At 41.2% G+C, this 21183-nt stretch overlaps 1 pseudogene; it reads left to right on the plus strand.

Moving 5' to 3' along the window:
* Positions 1-9673: 9673 nt before the first annotated feature.
* LOC140360426 (olfactory receptor 2AT4-like) lies at positions 9674-10581 on the plus strand (annotated as a pseudogene).
* The last annotated feature ends 10602 nt before the right edge of the window (positions 10582-21183 follow it).

Raw genomic sequence — 21183 nt, forward strand, 5'->3', positions numbered from 1 at the left:
CATAAATATATTTTGAGAATTTTATTATTTGCAGCCCGCCTAACAATCCTACAAAGATGGCTAGACGATGAACCTCCAGATCTTCGTATGTGGAGGGAGAAGATCATGTCCTTAATGCCACTGGAGAGGCTCTCACACGTCCTGAGAGGCTCTGTAGGACCCTTTGTTAAAAACTGGTCCCCACTAGCCTCCTTTTTTGGAGAGGAATGGAATAAGGTGATTACCATGGGCTTTTCAGATTAAGAAAACTATCACTAAATTTACGGGATAAACTAACTAATCATTAAAGTAGATATGCTATAACTTGATAAATTGAAGGGATCATGGTGAGCAGATATTAATGTAGATATGGAACTCAAGGTAAAGAACATAATTGGTGCCGCTCCAAAACCTCTTATAGATGTAAAATACAGTACTTACTATTATTATTTGTATTTATTTATTTATTATTATTTATTATTATGATGATTATGATTATATTTTATTATTTTTAATTATTATTATTATTATTACATATATATTTCCCCCCCCTTTTCTCCTCTCCTCTCCTTTTAGGGGGTGTGTAGGGGTGTAAGGATGTAGGGGTATAAGGGTGTAGGGGTGTAGGTGCGTAGGTATGTATGTGTGTATGTGTATATGTACGGGTATATCTATAGTGCGGTGCTGGAGTCCCAGCTTCGGCTTGGCGCGGGGTAAGAGGCTTGATCCCAATTTCCGTGCCTTCTCTTGGACGGTCGAGTGGATTCCTGGACACGGGATGAAGGCGGCCTTGTGAGCTCCGCATTTTGGATCAGTACTGGCTCCGGCATGGGTCGGGGCCGCCCTGAAGTTACTTGGGGGGCGGGTCCGGTGTTGGCTTGCCCGTGCGTTTGCCCTCGACACTGGTTCCAGTTGGGGTGGGCCTCAATCTGGGATGCTGGGTTCCTCGGTCAAGTGGTGGGTACCAATGTTACAGCACCTGATGTGTATATACATGTACATGTACCGGTATATGTGTATATAGATATGTATAAGTTTATGTAACTTATGATTATACTTGCTTTGATGTTTTGAGTGCACTATGTGGTGTCTTTTAAATGCAAAATCAATAAAAAAATAAAAAAATAAATAAAAAAAAGACAAAACATTGTGTGTGAAAAAGAGTTAGCCATAAAACGTTTTATGCATTAGTTTGATATTTCTGAAAAATATTGTTAGCTTTCGAGCATTAGTTTTGATATTTCTGAAAAATATTGTTGGCTTTGGAGCATTAGTTTTTGATATTTCTGAAAAATATTGGTGGTTTTATGCATTAGTTTGATATTTCTGAAAAAATATTGTTAGCATTGGAGCATTAGTTTTTGATATTTCTGAAAAATATTGTTGGCTTTGGAGCATTAGTTTTTGATATTTCTGAAAAATATTGTTGGCTTTGGCGCATTAGTTTTTGATATTTCTGAAAAATATTGGTGGCTTTGGAGCATTAGTTTAATATTTCTGAAAAATATTGGTTGGCGTTAAGCAATTAGTTTAATATTTCTGAAAAATATTGGTTGGCTTTGTGTAGATAAGTTTCTCACATAAAGGAGTTAAATTGCTCACCATGAGTTAAGTTTCTCACCGAAAGAAAGTTATGATGCCTTATGCCGAGTTGTTACTGACATAAAGATGAGTGAATGTAAGCGCTGTGCACGAGCGAAGTAAGTAAGAGTGAAGTGTGAATGTGTGAATGAGGATTAATAAGTGATTAACTAACAAGTGTGAATCACAATTAATCATACAAGGGTCACAAGGCGTTATTCTGAGAGATCTAAAATTTGCAGTCATGGGTGAATCTTAAACACCACGTTTATGTCCGGAGGAATCTAATAAGGAATTTTCTCTAGAAGCTTGACATTGACCGTGACTGTAAAGCAAGTAGCATTTCTCTCAGACGACCGAGACCACATAATGCCAAAATTATCACCCGAAACTGTAAAAAGACAAAGGAAAAGTCATAAGAGGATTTTGGAGGGCGACTTCCAGTATGCTCAGATGACGTGGCAGAGGGGGAGATAAGGGGGGTCAACAAGGCAGGAAAAGGGAGAAGAAAGCACTCAGAGGACGCTCTGAATGAATTAATAAGTAAAACTAAACTCAGCTGGTTTTAAATTTTAGTAAAGAGAGCTCTATAGAACAAATTTTAAGGGTTTTGTTTGATTGACAACAATCAATTATAAAGATTGTATTAAATTTGATAAGAGATGAAGATGAATTCAGATTTTTATAGATGGCCAATTTTTTGGGGAATGTGATCACAAGACAGGACACTTCCTGTCCCCGACATAGAATACAAAAGTCGTGTTTTTTGAGCGCACAGAACAAAGCTACGTTTTGTTTTGTTTTGTTTAGTTTTTTTTTTGGACTTGACGAAAATTATCTTTTTGGACTTAATGCATGACTAGATGAAAGTACAGGACGAAAAGACAGAAGTGTTTTTAAATTTAGAATCAAATGCAGGCACAGGCCTGGAGTGATAATATGGGTAAATGAGTGACTGCTGATGTTTTTGGACATAGCAGTAGAACGGGCAGTAAGTAAAGTGATAGTAAAAGTTATATCAGTAACTTATTTATTTGTATTATCATGAGGAAACCTCGTATTGCATGTAGACGTAAGTGAGGGAATAAGTTAAATAGTGACGTGCGGATGTCCTCCTTGGAAAGACATGACTGTGTTATTAACTAGGGCAATTGACGCAGAAGTGGGAGGACACCAAGTCATAAAAGATAGTCAGAGATAAGGGGCTATTGACTGGCAAAGAATCTGGAGGACTCAGGATGGAGCAGGTGTTGTTATCTTTACGGATCACAGGGACACCAACAGCAACACCTCAGGGGGGGTTGACTGATGAGTAATAGGAAAAGTTAACATTAACAGGGAAAGAATTTGACATTCTAAAGGAATTACCTGAAGGATTGTGGAGATTCAATCAAGAATTGAATAGATTTAAATTAGACAATATCATCTACATTTAGAAGTTATAGAAGTTATGAAACCAGTGATAACGGGAACTAAACAGGAGGATTGAAGAACAGTGGAATCCCAGGGGATGCAGCGTCTGATAGTTATATCAGCAGCAATGAGAAAAAGCAGGTTACAAGTGAAGGTAAAGAGTAAGTGAAAAGAGAGAAAGAAAAGAGCAGGTTTAGAAATTTGGAAATGGGTATTTCCTCCGTTACAGAGGGGAAGACAGAGAGGAAGATGTGATGAGAGACGAAGAAAAGAAACTTGCCTTATGGACAAGGGGAAGGTTTAGGATCATTTTGATTTGAATACACATATAGACTTGTTACAACAAACTAATACACAATGTTTGTAAAGCACCACATGAGCAGGTGTGAGATTGAGTTTGAAACTCACCTGAAGCACATATAGAAGATTAGCACATATTACATTAGATGGGTGACTTTATTCAGGCCACACCCACAAGAGGAGATGTGAAACGTTATGTTAATTATGTGAAAATTCTAAGTTTGGAACTGACCCTTATGGCCAGCTGAGCTTGACGTGGACACCAGACTTTTAGAGTTTGAAACATTTAGAGTTTGAAATATTTGGAGTTTGAAACAAATGGTGGTAAAACAGATTTACAAGTTACAGATTTGGGAAGTGTAAGATTACACACAGACTGATTGACCCACACAGGGGGGAGCCCGGTGCGTGGAAGGGGGGGCTCAGCCAGGGATGTGACCACTGAACTGTGAAAGGTCAAGAGGTGACATTGCGGAGTTGGAGTGACAGACGCAATTCCATCTCTTCCTTGATTACATCCTGGATTAATGAACGTTGTAAACTATCTGGATTATTGAATTTTGTTTAAATGTAGAAGTTTGAGAAATGGGCAAGGCCATATCTCAAAAAGGAGGGATATGTACGTGTAAACAAATATTCCGAATCAATAATTACTAAAAAAAAAATTGTAAACAAGAAAACTGTTTGAAATACATTGAATTGTCGAAAAGACTTTGTTTATCACCGCAGCAAAACGTGTTGGAGATGTGGTGTTTACAGAGGCGAGCCAAGTGGACGAGCAAGGTGGACGGAGCCACACCGTGTCGTCCTCACACCGACCATTGGAGGGACGAGAACATGGGTGCAGCAGACAACACAGCACCAGATCCATAACATCGCAGACGCAGGACTTCGTTTGTATGGGTTTTGTCCAGAGTCTATGGTAGAGTACGATACTCTGCTACAATGGACGGGAGACAGATTCTACAGTACGCAAAGTGCTATACTCTGCTACAATGAACGAGAACCAGAGGCTACGGTGCGCAGAGTACCATACTCTGTGGAAAAAGAATCAACAGTTATCATCATCACAGCGATGACAGTAATATGGGTGCTGAACACCTGTATTATGCGCGGGACAATCGGGACAATCGATCAACATACAATGGTGTGTCACAACTGTGTATACCGGTAAATGAAACATACACAGACCAGGAAAATAGAGGGAAGAAAAGAAGTGATCAACTTGAAAGGTTATGAAATGCATAATGTGTAATGTGAAATGTATAATGTATAATTGACATGACAGAGGCTGAAGAAACACAATGGCATATTACACCACAGCCACTGTTGTTTGCACTAACTAAGAGAGTTTTTTTATCTGCTACAACATAACTACATGCAATGTTAATGAGATTATGAATTGAGATGGGAAATGTACCAGTTCATAGGTGTGACCGAAGCGAACAGAAGAAGGTCTCTTAAGAAACCAAGCGAGGACGTATGGTGATGTGGGGACACTTGTGGGACGTTGTGCCTATGTATCCCTTTTGTGGCCAGCCATGGTCAGAACAAAGATCAGCATCGAGAGGTTGGTGGACAATCTGGTCCCAGTAGCACCTGATACTACGTATTTGATTCTATTGGGGTGTCCAGAGAGTGTCCCTGACGAGTCAAACTGACTGACCAGAGAGCAGCGGGTTTAAGGGCTTTCCGCTTGTACTTCTATATTTCCCATCACACCGCACAAAATTATAGACAAGATAAATTGTCTTTTTGTCAAATTACAGAGATTGACTAATCTGACTCAAAATTTAGGACAGTAATGCTGTAGAAATGTTGTGGGCCGAGAGAAAAGAAGTGTGTTCAATGTTTGAAGACTGTGCATTACTTTTTGAGTGTAAAAGTGTCATTTTAACACCTATATGAAAGACATGTTGAAAACTGAAAAGAGTAATATGTTTGGCATATGATACAGTAGACTAATCTTTGATAAACAGGAGGGAGATGTGATAAAATGTGAATATATGAGTATATTTCTGTGATGTATTTTATCTGCATAATAGTGATATTTTATCTGCATCATTAGTCTAAGAGAAGAACGGGTGTGTGACAAACTGCATTTGTGAAGGGGTCGTAAAAATGGGCCAAAGGATGTTTACCCTAGGGGGTGTGACAGCCCAGAGGAGTTTGGGTAATGTTTACCCAAGGCTTGATCTCTAGGAAAAATACCAAGTGCCTTGATGTGAAGCTGACCAATGAGAAATGTGACCCGCCTATTCCAGAATATCTAATAAAACCAACCAGCATGGGAAAAAACGGGGTGAGACGCAGGAGGATCACGCAGGCTGCGTACCACAGCCTGCGTGATCAGTCCTGTCGTTTTCTCCCAAGCTTGCCATACAAATATCTGATATTTCTGTGTTGTTTCATATTCTAAGTTGAATTGTGTTCTCGATGTGTTACGGAATAGCATCGGTGTATTGTCTGATTCCATGACACCTTATCAAGCTCTGACTCAGCGTGCGTGCTGATTGGCTGTAGAGCCAAAGTACAACACAACCCCTGCAGGGGTAAGTCAGAGACAGACAAAGGAATGTTGAGCAGAGAGTTCCATTCAGTTTTCCATCTGAGGAATTCCATGAGATCGGATCTTGGGAGATGAGGGCCTCTGCCCTAGCTAGGTTAAGCTAAGCTAAGCTAAGCTACGGGACAAAGACTTTACAAGAGACATGCCTGCAGAAGCTGACTTTCTCTCCCAGAACTAAGAATTCTGTGCCCGTTTTTAAACGTGATTGAGACTGCATCATGCAAACTCAAGCAAGGGACCTTTTTGCAACTTTTCAAGTCCAGGACAGCCTTTTCAGACCAGCCTCATCTGTGAATCAGTGCAACGGCCCTTTTTGTCTGAGGAACGCCTCAGAGCCCAGGAAAACAGAGAAGCTCTGGCCAACATGTGGACGTGGAGACGACACGGACAACACAGGCCCTCTGACACCACACAGGCATCACAGCTTCTGGCTTTGTTCGTATAAATGCACTTCACAGCTGGCTGATAATATCATCTTAGAATTAACTCTGACACACAACTAGATAGATCTAGAGCAATCATGTCTAGCATTTTCATCTGTTATCGACTCATTTGCATATTCCTAATTCATATATATTTTTAATTATTTGGTCAATAAATCTTCATAGACCACATAGACCACTGTAAAGTGTTAATTAATTTCCAGAAAAGGGGTCAATGTCATGGTTACGTTCTCACAAACCTTCAGATCAACGAGCAAATACATTTTTAATAAATACATGAATTTAGATATTTGATTATAGAGTTGTTAAATGCCAAATATACAGCTGGTGCCCCAATTTATTCTTAAAATATGATATCAAACATACCCACACTTATGCAGTGTGTCATGTTTGAAATCTTGAACAACTCTTGCTGCTCGGGTCCTGACTCGAACCAGGAAGTACCATCACATTAGTCCTGTTCTCAGGTCTCTGCACTGGCTCCCTCTGGCTCAGAGAATAGACTTTAAAGCAGCTCCAGTGCAAGTCTCTCCATGATGTTAGTGCCATATGAACCATCTTGGACTCTGAGGACCTCAGGGACCGGCCTCCTACTGGTGCCAGAGTCAGGACTAAACATGGGGAATCTGCGTTTCAGTTTTATGCAGCTAAAATCTGACAATGTTCAAATCTAAGCTAGAAACAGTTTAGTTTAGCTGCGCATATGACTGAAAGGATTTTTATTTGCGCTCTTCTCTTTTGTTTGTGATTGCATTGGTTTAGACAATCATTTGGATTGATTTAAAAGGGAGTTGGACTCCAAAACACGTTAGACGTGTAAAAGTACGTACAATCAGTTGGACTGATTTAAAAAGGATTTTAAAATGAGTTGGACTCCGAAAACACATTACCCTTTGTGGCTAGGTGTTTTTATTTTATTTTTTTATTTAGTTAATTTTATTGTATTTCTGTTTCTGTAATTTCTTTGTGATTTGAATGCATTTTTCCTGCTGTGTGAAGCATTTTGAATTGCCTTGTGTATGAAATGTGCTCTACAAATAAACTTGCCTTGCCTTCTTTAATCGATATCAACCTTGAATGTCCCCCTCTTTCACAAGTGGAAGGTCATTCATAACCTTACAGTACTTGTACTAGTAAGAATACCCTACACCGCTGAACCAATTAAATCCCAGGTCAGCTTCTTGCTGGCCGCGTCCTGACTTCTTTCAGCCCCAGATAACCCTTCAACTCCAGCTGAACTGTTTTTCTATCTCAAAGCACTAGTTCTCCTCCTGAGTGGTCTCAGCTGCAATTGAAGCATGTCCGCCTGTCCGTCCGAGAGATTCGGATCCCCCCCTTCACTGTGGACCCCCCTTCACTGTGGAAGTCCTCAAGGTTTTTAGTTTTTCCTTGCCAAGAAGGAGGATCTAAGGACAGGGGACCTGACTCATGCTAGCTTCGCCACGCAAACTTTGCCAGCTACTTCCATCATAACCAATTTATTCATCCACTTGTTTTTTTTAAGTCGTGGATGGTCATCACGGATTTGCTCATATCGGTCTTGTCGTAGTATTGGCTGCCATCTTAAAATCCATTAATTTCCCAGAGCCGCTTTCAGGCACCGGGATGCCGCCTCTTCCCTCTTCAGGCACCGGGATGCCGCCTCTTCGGGCACCGGGATGCCGCCTCTTCCCTCTTCATGCACCGGGATGCCGCCTCTTCCCTCTTCAGGCACCGGATGCCGCCTCTTCAGGCACCGGGATGCCGCATCTTCGAACACCGGGATGCCGCCTCCTCCCTCTTCGGGCACTGGGATGCCGGTCCTTCCTTGCTCTGGGAGTTTCCAGGTACCAACCGATGCAGAGATGCCGTGAGAGTCTCCACCTAGGCCGGCGGGAGCCCGTTTCTCCGCCGGGGAAGAACTGCGGTTCTCTGCCTCAGGCTTACTAGCCATGTTAGCCTCGTTAGCTTGCGATGCAGAATGATTTCCAAAGGGACTGTGGCCCGTCAGCGTTGCTTGTTTTGGTCCCTTAATGTTACAAGACATTTGGTGGGTCGAACGATGATTTTAAAGTCACGTTTTGCAACAGAGGTGCGGGTGCGTTAGCTCAATGCGAATGCGCCGCCATAACTGGAAGTCCAGTGACCCACAGATTTTTAACTTGATTTGTAGATTTTAGAGGGATAAACTGGAAGTGGATGCAAACACTTCTCTTTATTTTTGTGGGCTAAAGACAATCATTTCAGCCTTGTCTGAGTCCTGCAGAGAAAGTTGTTTTGCGTTAAATCACCGATCTGTTGGAGGCTGTGACGGGTTGAATCCCCATATTCACCTGCTGTCAATGAAACATAGTTCTGATATCATCTGTGTCATTGTGGTAGGACAAATTATAACTGCACAGCCTGTAAAGGTTGAACAGAAGAGGTCCAAGGATTGGCCCATGGGGTCCCCACAGGTCAAAGTCATGTGGTCCGACACAGAGTGACCAATCTCATTATGATATATATTTTTTTCACAACTATGAACTGTATGAAATTTGCATGTAAAATTAAGCTAAATATGACCAATTCAATGTTGTTTAGAGATTGAAATACAAATTCCACAAGGACAATATGGGAGTGTAAATGAATGATTTTAGGATGGAAAATCTGCTATAATACAATCCATATGTACCATACTAAATTGTGTTGTATAGTTCTTGAATGCATCAATTACATGTATGTATTGTAGCAATGAAAAAACAAACATACTACAATGTTTGTTTTTCACCACTAATCAAATGCAGGCAATGTAATGAATTATGTATGAACTCCATAATAATTTGCATACAACTATAAGATATTAAATTCTTTATTTACTCTGTTTAGAATGTAAGCGATTATTAACTGGACAAATTATACACAGAGCACAAAAAACTTTTCTGGGATAAATAAGCCCTCCATTGTATACAATTATAGACCCTTTAAAAGGCTATGTCATCAGAACATAGGAACATAGGAGGTGTATTGAGAAAAAGTGAATGAACCTTAAAACTCTTCCAATAAGTAACTGACATCAAATCTACATGTAAATGGGTTTAAGTCTTGACACAAACAATAAGAAACAATTTAGATTTTCCAGGGTAGGCAGAACATTTTTTCAAGCCTCTAATTGTATTGGATTTTTTCAAAAAGTAAAAGTGACACTTAAATCATAATTACGTAGGATTGTGGTTAAGGCCTTTAATTGAAATGTTTAATTCATATATTTTTCTCATATTTTCCTGCCTTTTTCCCAAATCCTTAAACATGTAAGTACAGTAATAAGGAATAATAATAAAGACCAAAGCAATTCCATTGGTTGACACAGATTTGTTAATTGATTCGTTCCCTCAAACTCACAAACATGTTGTAAATTGTATGTTTTAAAATGGATCTATTTAACTCTGCTTTGGACAAAAATATCACATTTGTGCGTCCGCCTTTTTTCATTATACGCGGTTTTATCGGCATCCCAAATATGAAATATTATTATGTATTTCTATTTTTTGTCTTTCTCTTCTCTGTCATTGGAAATGCATTTGTGATGCTTCTTATACTTGTGGATCATAACCTACAGACTCCTAAATACATTGCAGTTTTTAGCCTTTCTTTTTCTGATTTGCTTCACAGTTGTGCATTAGTCCCAAAACTTCTAGATATATTTTTGTTCGGCCACGATCGTATCTCTTACAACGACTGCATGGTGTTTTTGTTTTTCTGTTATGTAGGCCTTTCCATGGAGGCTTTAAACTTAGTGGCTCTTTCCTACGACAGACTCATAGCTATAATGTCACCTCTGCACTATCGCCTCAGAGTTACTCATAAGTCTATATCCACATTAATTGCATTTTTCTGGATTTTTGTTATTCTAGCAATGCTAATTGTAATAGGCCTCCTGACGAGACTTTCATTTTGTGGTTCTGTGGTTATTTTTGTGATCACGGCCCGCTGTACACACTTGGTTACAATGATAAATCCCCCAATAATATTATTGCCTATTTGCTATTTGTACTTATCTTATGGTTTCCTCTTGCATTCATTTTGGCAAGTTATATCAGAATAGGTATTGCACTGGCCAAGATATCGACAATGCAAGAAAGAGTAAAAGCATTTAAAACTTGCTCTGCACATCTTTCACTCGTGGCAATGTATTTTGTACCTTTTTTGACAAACTATACAATAGGTCCAGCTTTAGATCCAAATATTAGGATTATAAACCTTTCATTAGCTTCTGTGTTGCCTCCTCTGTTGAATCCTGTCATATATGTGCTGCAGACGAAATCAAAGACTGTGTGAAGAAACTTATCAAAGTAAAAAGACAAAATATGATTACAGTGAACCAAAAAATTACACCAACCGAAAAATTATGAATTGCATTGTCTATCAAAGTTTTTATTATTTATGTATCTTGTGGATTTATTTTTCAACTTATGCTGTACTATAATTATAGGTGTACTAACTGCATTTTCAAAGATATATGTTTGAATAACTGGTTCTCTTGTATAAATCATTAATTCATTAATTCATTTTGTACTGCTTGTTCCCGTCAGGGGTCGCCGGTGACAGGAGCCAATCCCAGTGACTTTGGTACACCCTAGACAGGGGCCAACTCGTCGCAGGGCCAACTTTGTGTATAAATCACTACTTTAATGTTGTTTAATGTTCAGGTCTTGGGAGTAACCAGACAAGGCATTACAGAAAAAGAAAAGATAAAATCACAATACACACAGATAAAACATTAACCTTTAAGAGAGCAGATCTTTATTCTGGATTTGAACATCGCCAGAGTTCAAGTCCCACATCTTCAGGAGGATATTCCAGATTTTAGCTGCATAACACTGATTACACTGAATTCTTAATTCCCATGTTTAGTCCTGACTCTGGTACCAGCAAGAGACCGGTCCCTGAGGTCCTCAGAGTCAGAGATGGTTTATATGTCCGTAACATGTCAGAAATGTACTTTTGTGCTTGGCCATGGAGAGACTTGTGCACAATCAGAGCTGTTTTAAAGTCTATTCTCTGAGCCACAGGGAGCCAGTGCAGAGACATGAGAACAGGACTAATGTGATTGTACTTCCTGGTTCTAGTCAGGACCCGAGCAGCAGCGTTCTGGATGAACTGCAGCTGTTTTACAGCTCGTTTGGAGAGGCCAGTGAGCAGGCCGTTACAGTAGTCTAATCTACTGGAGAAAAATGCGTGGATGATTCACTCCAAATCTGGTTTAGACACTATACTTTTGATTTTGAGACTGATGACAGATAACAGATAACAGATATTCTCTTTGTATGGTGACTTCTACCTTCTGTTGGAAGTATCGGTATCAGCATTTTGTGCATGCTCGTTTTTGAATATGGATCATTGATCTGTTTTGCATTCATTGTTCAATGTTTGTTGTTTGTGTTGCACCAAATCACTAGGACAAGCTCCTATGTTTGAGAATTTTGTTCATTGACAAATGGCAATAAACCTTATTCTGATTCTGATTTGGTGTGAAGGTGGTCGCCCTGTAGTGCCCAATTGATCCCAAAATGTCCCCAAAACCTCACACTTGGACCAATCAACGATCAATATTCTTCTTCTACTGGCTCTTTCTCTTTCTCGTTCAATCTCTCTCTTTTAAAAAAAAAAAAGTGGTTTAGCGTACATACTTTGAAGATGTAATCAAACCCTGCTCTTGTTCTCAGAAATATACATATACAATTAACATGTAATTGCCATGTGCCAATTACACACTTTGGCGTATCAATTACCAATAAATGATCAGTATTTCCAAAACAAAGCGTGCACAAATTCTGATAATGTGTGCACAAACGTTTGACACAATTTTGGGGCCAATCGGACACTGAGGTGGGGGTTAACTTCACACTAGTCAAATCAACTGCTCCATTTTTTCTGCCGTATAATTCCTAAATATATCAATTAAATGCATGTATTGTAGCACTGAAAAAACAAACATACTGCATCATTACACCCTTAACTTACATTTAAGGTTTTTTCAGTGAATTACAATTAAGCAAATGCAGGCATAACCCTATAATAATTTGCTTACACCTTTACAATGTTAAATGCTTTATTTACCATGTTTAAAATGATAGAACAGAGAACAAAAAACAGCCTCTTAATTGTATTTGAGTTTTGCAAAAAAAAAAGTATTCTTAAATAATTATTAAAGGTTGAATGGACGATTTTTTGGGCCCAAATCTGAGTCTTATTTCCTTGTGGCGTGGACTGCCGATTAGTCCTGCCACGTATCAATCATAAAACGCACCTATCGCTCACCTGCAGCCATGTGCGGCTCGTCCCCATGTTTCCGTGTGTCTAAGCGCATTGATCTATCATAATATAGTTCCCTCAGTGTACGGGACAAAATGAAGGCGGAGAAAGACTGTTCGAGATGACTCAGAAGAGACGGAAATCTACGGGAGACGAGAGATGCGATGTGATCCGTCGCGCTAATAAACAAACACATGTGTGTGTTGTATCAGTCCGCACGGGGGAGTGCGCACGCGCACTTCCGCCTGCGTTCTAAAATTGCCGAAAAATCTTCCATTACACCTTTAAGTAGGATTCTAGAGGTAAGGCTTTTAATTAATATTTACCTGAGAAGTTAGTGTCATTTCTACGGCTACACCGTACAAAATATGGCATAGATCCAATTGGCTTTTTCTATCAAGACGCCAAAAGATAACTACGTGCAAAATGTCATGAATTTTGGAAGAACTAAAAATCTTAGTTCCCCTTTGCAAAAGGCATGGAAGATTTGGCAATTTTCCCCAGTACTGAAAAGCACCCCCAAAGCATGATGGTTCTACCCCATGCTTCACAGATGGTACTCATCCTTCTTCTTCCACCAAGTTTCTACCAAAATGTTAATTTTTGGTCTCATCTGACTATCTCCCATGACTCCTGGATAATCCAAATGGTCATTAGCAATCTTCAGACGGGCCTTGTCATGTTCTGACTCAAGCAAGGGAACCTTCTGTGCGAGGCATGATTTTAAACCATGATGGCGTAATGTATTACCAAAAGTACATTTTGAAACTGTTGTCCCAGTTCTCTTTAGGGACAAGCTTAGCCCATAGTTCTGGGCTGATTCCTCACTTTTCTTATGATCACTAATACCCCACAAGGTAAAACCTTTCATGGCACCTTAGTCTAAGTGAGATTAACTTTAGACTTTAGACATTTTCTAACATTTGCTTCAACAGTGGATCTTTTTTCACCAAGCTGCTTTCCAAATTCCCCCGTAGCCATTTCCAGCTTAATGGAGGTCTACAGTTTGGTCTTTGGTGTCTTTTGCCAGCTCTTTGGTCTTGCCCATTGTAGTAGTTGGAGTCTGAATGATTGTGGGGTGGACAGGTGTCTTTATGCAGCTAACAAGTTGGTAACAGGTGCTACAAAATTAGATTAATAAGTGTTAGAGGTTGACTTTTTAAGGCAGACTAACTGGTCTTTGAGAGCCAGAAATCTTGCTGATTGGCAGGTGTTCAAATATGTATTTGCAGCAATAATACACAAATAAATTATCAAAAAATATATTATGTGATTTTCTTTTTAGATGCTGTCTCACAGAGGAAATGCACCACAATGAACATTTCAGACTCCTTTATTCTGGGAGAACGTACAAAAACAGGGTTTTCAAATACTTATTTTCCTCACTGTATGCTTGCCTGACCAGCCAGGCCCTCCTACATTCTGTTTGTAAAGTAGTCTGTCAAAACATGTTGGGACTGGCTGGTCAGGCAAACTGTATGCATGTTCTTTTTCTGGTTATTGCCAGTGTTGGGTATTGTTACTTTTAAACATAACCCATTATGTTACCTTATTACTGCCCTGGAAAATGAATGCGTTACGTTATTGCGCTACTGTGTTATACGTAACGCGTTAGAGTACTCCTGCGTTACCTATAATCAACATTTTATAACCTTTCCCTTTGCATTGTTCCTTCACTCTCAGCAAAACAGAAGTAGATAAGATAAGATATTCCTTTATTGTCCCACATGGGGAAATTTCATTGGTGCAACGCAGGTAGATACAGAGGCAGATACAGAAGAACAGATCACTTATAGGAAGTCTGAAAAACACTTTCAGTAGAAGATCTCCTATAAATAAATAAAAACTCCCATAGACTAATAAATAAATAAATACATAAATACCATTGCATGTGATCACGACAGTAATTGCACATGAATATGTGTCACGACAGCACATAGATTGCACATGAATTTCACTGTAATTGCACATGAATTGCAACAGCAATTGCACATATGACAGAATTGCACATGGTTAGGTCAGTATTGCGAGTGTTCAGTAATACCTGTCATGAGTCCTTAATTGGTTTGAAACGTTTCCTCCAAACACAAGGCTGTCACACTGTTCTATAACACTACTGATGCAAAAATTAAACCCAACACAAGCTTGACTTTCCAACAAACAGTACCATAATAATTAAAATATCAAATAAGCAAGAAAAGTAAATGTGTTTGGCTGAGCTTTATTTATCTTTCATGTTCAACAAAATTTTCCGACTGCTAATTACTTTGCACGGGACGTGCATAAGAGGATGAGTGCGTTAGTGTGTGTTTGGACCGTTCTTCATCCGTCTCAAAGAACTAGTTTTCCTCAAGCTCCAGCTCCACTGTCTATCTTGCGTCTGATGGCCCGTTCAGACCGGTGCGGCAAAAGCGTCCAGTTTACATTCAAAGTCTATGTAAACGCGCGTCGAGCACCTCCTGCGTTTTTGCGGCGCGGCTTCCGCGTATTTGCGGCGCGATTCGCCGAGGAGCGCGGCGAGGCGGGTGCGCTTTTGCGTTTTCTGCTCGAGACGCTTTGACGGGCGTAAAAGCATCAATGCATCAAAACGGTTCGCCGCAAATAAGTTCAGAATTTTGAGCTTTTCTGCGGCGTGGCGGGACAGAAGCCAATCAGAGATGACGCTCCGGTGACGTACGTACACATGTCCCCCCCCCGAGAAGAACCGGCACCACAACAATGGCAGACGATATATATATATATATATATATATATATATAGATATATATATATATATATATATATATATATATATATATATATATATATAGATATAGATATAGATATAGATATATAGATATAGATATATCTATAGAGATATATCTATATATATATCTATTCATATATATATAGTTATTTACTGTTCTATTTTTCCACAAAATACATTATTTTATATTATAAAATGTGTGTCCTGTTTACATGCATCTTTTTCATATATATATAATACTGGGGAGTCTGTGGGAAATTCAGTGGCTATTTAAAGATGTACTTATTTAATTTACCACAATTCAAGATCCTAAACAAAAACAAACAAGGACAAGATGAGATAATCCTTTATTAGTCCACACAGTGGGGAAATTTCAGTGTTACAACGCACAAGTAGGTACAGAAGTAAAGAGAACAGAGAACTAAAGAGCTGGAAGCTTCTCACTGTTTTATTCATTTAACTTGATCTCATTCTGTGTAAACAACATGGCATTTGGGCTCAATCTTGAGTGAACATGTCGTCTTTGCTATAAATATGAAAATCCCTTGATCAAAAACACTTCTGTGTTGTGGACGTCCAGTCCTCTGTGTTGTGGACGTCCAGTCCTCTGTGTTGTGGACGTCCAGTCCTCTGTGTTGTGGACGTCCAGTCCTCTGTGTTGTGGACGTCCAGTCCTCTGTGTTGTGGACGTCCAGTCCTCTGTTGTGGACGTCCAGTCCTCTGTTGTGGACGTCCAGTCCTCTGTTGTTGACATCCAGTCCTCTCTGTTGTGGACATTCAGTCCTCTGTTGTGGACGTCCAGTCCTCTGTTGTGGACGTCCAGTCCTCTGTTGTGGACGTCCAGTCCTCTGTTGTGGACGTCCAGTCCTCTGTTGTTGACGTCCAGTCCTCTGTTGTGGACGTTCAGTCCTCTGTTGTGGACGTCCAGTCCTCTCTGTTGTGGACGTCCAGTCCTCTGTTGTGGACGTCCAGTCCTCTGTTGTGGACGTCCAGTCCTCTGTTGTGGACGTTCAGTCCTCTGTTGTGGACGTCCAGTCCTCTGTTGTGGACGTCCAGTCCTCTGTTGTGGACGTCCAGTCCTCTGTTGTTGACGTCCAGTCCTCTGTTGTGGACGTCCAGTCCTCTGTTGTGGACGTCCAGTCCTCTGTTGTGGACGTCCAGTCCTCTGTTGTTGACGTCCAGTCCTCTGTTGTGGACGTCCAGTCCTCTGTTGTGGACGTCCAGTCCTCTGTTGTGGACCTGAAGCTGCTGGCGATTGTCCTGTAGAAATCCCCAGTGGCAAGAGATCTGAATAATAAAACAAACAAATAACTATATAGCCTAAATTTAGTTTACTTGTACTTTCATTAAATATACCACAATCGAATTTTAAATGGTGCACTAGAACAAAATATTAACGCTATGAAAACTATGTTTTTTTTACTAAAAAAAATATAAATTTTTACTAGCTATGTACTTTTCATTGGTTTTATACACAACCACAAGCAGATACACAGCAGATACACAACAGATACACAGCACATACACAGCAGATACACAGCAGATACACAGAAGATACACAGTACATACACAACACATACACAGTACATACACAGTACATACACAGCAGATACACAGCAGATACACAGTACATACACAACACATACACAGTACATACACAACACATACACAACACATACACAGTACATACACAGTACATACACAGTACATACACAGTACATACACAGTACATACACAACACACACACAGCACACACACAGCACATACACAGTACATACACAGTACATACACAACACACACACAGCACACACACAGCACATACACAGCACACACACAGCACATACACAGCACATACACAGCAGATACACAGAAGATACACAGTACATACACAACACATACACAGTACATACACAGTACATACACAGCAGATACACAGCAGATACACAGTACATACACAACACATACACAGTACATACACAACACATACACAACACATACACAGTACATACACAGCACATACACAGCACACACACAGCACATACACAGCACATACACAGCACACACACAGCACACACACAGCACATACACAGCACACACACAGCACACACACAGCACATACACAGCACATACACAGCACACACACAGCACACACACAGCACATACACAGCACATACACAGCACACACACAGCACACACACAGCACATACACAGCACACACACAGCACACACACAGCACATACACAGCACATACACAGCACACACACAGCACATACACAGCACATACACAGCACACACACAGCACATACACAGCACATACACAGCACACACACAGCACACACACAGCACACACACAGCACACACACAGCACACACACAGCACACACACAGCACATACACAGCACACACACAGCACACACACAGCACATACACAGCACATACACAGCACACACACAGCACACACACAGCACATACACAGCACACACACAGCACACACACAGCACATACACAGCACACACACAGCACACACACAGCACACACACAGCACACACACAGCACACACACAGCACACACACAGCACACACACAGCACATACACAGCACACACACAGCACACACACAGCACACACACAGCACACACACAGCACACACACAGCACACACACAGCACACACACAGCACACACACAGCACACACACAGCACACACACAGCACACACACAGCACACACACAGCACATACACAGCACATACACAGCACATACACAGCACACACACAGCACACACACAGCACACACACAGCACACACACAGCACACACACAGCACACACACAGCACACACACAGCACATACACAGCACACACACAGCACACACACAGCACACACACAGCACACACACAGCACATACACAGCACACACACAGCACACACACAGCACACACACAGCACACACACAGCACACACACAGCACACACACAGCACATACACAGCACACACACAGCACACACACAGCACACACACAGCACACACACAGCACACACACAGCACACACACAGCACACACACAGCACACACACAGCACACACACAGCACACACACAGCACATACACAGCACACACACAGCACACACACAGCACACACACAGCACATACACAGCACACACACAGCACACACACAGCACACACACAGCACACACACAGCACACACACAGCACACACACAGCACATACACAGCACACACACAGCACACACACAGCACATACACTTTATTATTGCGCTTAGACATGAATATTTCTGTACTGACCTGATGGACAGATGGACAGATGGACAGATGGACAGGCGTCTGTAGTTGTTGTCCTGGTACATGTCCGCGCACCAATGCGGGAAACAAGTCATCAAACAGGACCCGGGACAAACGAAACTACAGCTGAGAGCGATGTTTATCCAGTCTTGAAGCAAATGATGGTATTGACTCAACTCGGATCACTGGTGGATCCAGACACGCCGCCGAGCGTCTCCGTTTTTGGGCTTTGAAGAGCAAATACGCAAAAGGCACTTTCTCAACTTTGATCCGCCATTAGAGAAGCCAGACTGACAACATCTCCACTGCGCATGCGCACGCGGCAAACGCGCGTCTGCTTACTATATTTCGTCTCTGCTCCGCTGCGTCGAGAACGCGGCGTATTTGCGTTTTTCTTCATGCGTACTTGGGTCCAACTTCGCCATAACGCGCGAATAGGCGTTTGCGGTTTGAACGGGCCATGAGGGAGTCGGATCTTTCCTTCACTGTGGAACTCCTCCAGGTTTCTACTTTTTCCCAAAGAGGTTTTGTAGTTTTGCCTGGCCGAGAAGGAGGGTCTAAGGACAGGGGAGCTTGGGACATTTGTCGAAGGACACGGGATGCTGGGACATTGCCAAGTCCCTATGAATACTGTTTAAACAGTTTTGAAAACTGTAGCCCCTCGAGGGAACAATTGTTTTGATTTTGGGCGGGACAAAAATAAATATAAATGAATTGAATTTGGAAGTGCGCACTTTTGGAGCCGCGCTTCACATGGCCTTACAGAACAGCTTTGCATATTCACTCCTTATTGGCTATTTTGTCTTGAGTCAGAATGTTTTGCATTTTTTACTGGTAATTGCCAGGGTCGACTGAGAGATCACCACAGGTGACAGGGTACCAAACTAGAGTGCTTCGCACAGCAACGCCCTGCTGAGGCTCAGGCATAAATATTCAGATGAGAAAACAATTGTTTCCCATTTAAAAAAAATAAACTGTACATTTTTGGAAAGCGCTTCGTGTTGTAGGTACCTGGTCACTGACGGGCACTTACGCTATTTTTGAGTGGGCTCTGCCCACTGTTGTTGGCCCGCTAAACAATAATAATGTTCAGTTTTTGCATTACATTTTTATATGCACGGAACATGTATGAGTTGGGGAACGCCTTAGTGAGCGACATGGGGACAGCCCCATGTAACACGCTCGTTTTAGTGCGGATTTCTCACAGATATCACCCATTTACGACAATAATGTTTTCCCTTTACCAATTAGTATGCATGGGACGTGTATGAGTAGACGAGTGTGTTAGTGTGTGTTTGGAAGTGGGCAAGTTTGTCCAAAACGGCAACCGATTCACTCATTCTTCATAAAATATTCTTTTGTCGCTATTGTTGCTTCATAAAATAATGGTGTTTCAGAGAACGCTCCTCCGTTATCACCATGGGCTGTCCTGTCATTTTACTGCAAACTTGCTCATTATGTCATTAAATTGCTATTTAAATAGACTATTGCTGTGTAACTTCATTGCAAACACAAACATAGCCTTAGCTACAAAGACTTCATTAAAGTCACTTGTTGAACATACGCGGTGTTGTCGACTTCATGATTCTGTGCAACATAAAACAATGAATAATGAATAAGTCAAAAAGAGAAACAATTTAAATCTGTTATGGAATAAGAATAATAATAAGCAATAAAAAAAAAAAAAATGGCTCATGTACACAAATTTACTGTTGAGTTTACATATGTAGTGCAGAAAGTGAGTAGTGCAGTGAGTGATTAAATTATGGTTAAAATGACTGTGTTTAGGAAGTGTTCATGAGTCGGCAGTGGGAAAGAAACTGTTCTTATGGCGGGAGGTTCTGGTCCGGATGGACCAGAGCCTCCTGCCTGAGGGGAGTGGCCTCCTGTCTGAGGGGAGTGGCTTCCTGCCTGAGGGGAGTGGCTCAAATAGTCCATGTCCAGGGTGAGAAGGGTCGGCTGTGATCCGACCTGCACGTCCCAGAGTCCTGGAAACGTACAGGTCCTGTAGAGATGGAAGTCTGCAGCCGATCACCTTCTCAGCAGAGCGCACAATGCGCTGTAGTCTCTGTTTGTCCCTGGCTGTGGCTCCAGTGAACCACACGGTGATGGAGGAGGTGAGGATGGACTCAATGATGGTTGTGTAGAACTGCACCATCATCTCCGCTGGCAGCTTGGCTTTCCTCAGCTGCTGCAGGAAGTGCATCCTCTGCTGGGCCTCTGAGGAAGGAGCTGATGGTGGACTCCCACTTACATAAATGCCCACATCCTCAACCACCCCTATAATTGCCAGACCAACACAACCAAACAAGCTTTCCAAAGACATTATCACATGTCACAAAATCAGAGCACATGCTGTCTTATTCTAGATGTTAAACATTCTATCTTTTCAAACTTATAAGAGCCAAGTGCCTCACTGTAACACTTTGGGCACTTTGGGATGAGAACTTTGGTTTCCCCTACCACTAAGAACATGCTCCTCCCCTCAGTGGGACTTAACATCAGCCTTTTACAGGTGGAAATTAGCACTTGAGCTACAACCTGGTACAATGCATCTCTCCTGATAAAGTTAATGTATATTGTGCACTC

The sequence above is a fragment of the Eucyclogobius newberryi genome, unplaced genomic scaffold (genome assembly GCF_026437365.1).
Source record: "Eucyclogobius newberryi isolate DKJ021-1_F unplaced genomic scaffold, fEucNew1.0.hap1 SCAF_15, whole genome shotgun sequence".
Taxonomy (NCBI): domain Eukaryota; kingdom Metazoa; phylum Chordata; class Actinopteri; order Gobiiformes; family Gobiidae; genus Eucyclogobius; species Eucyclogobius newberryi.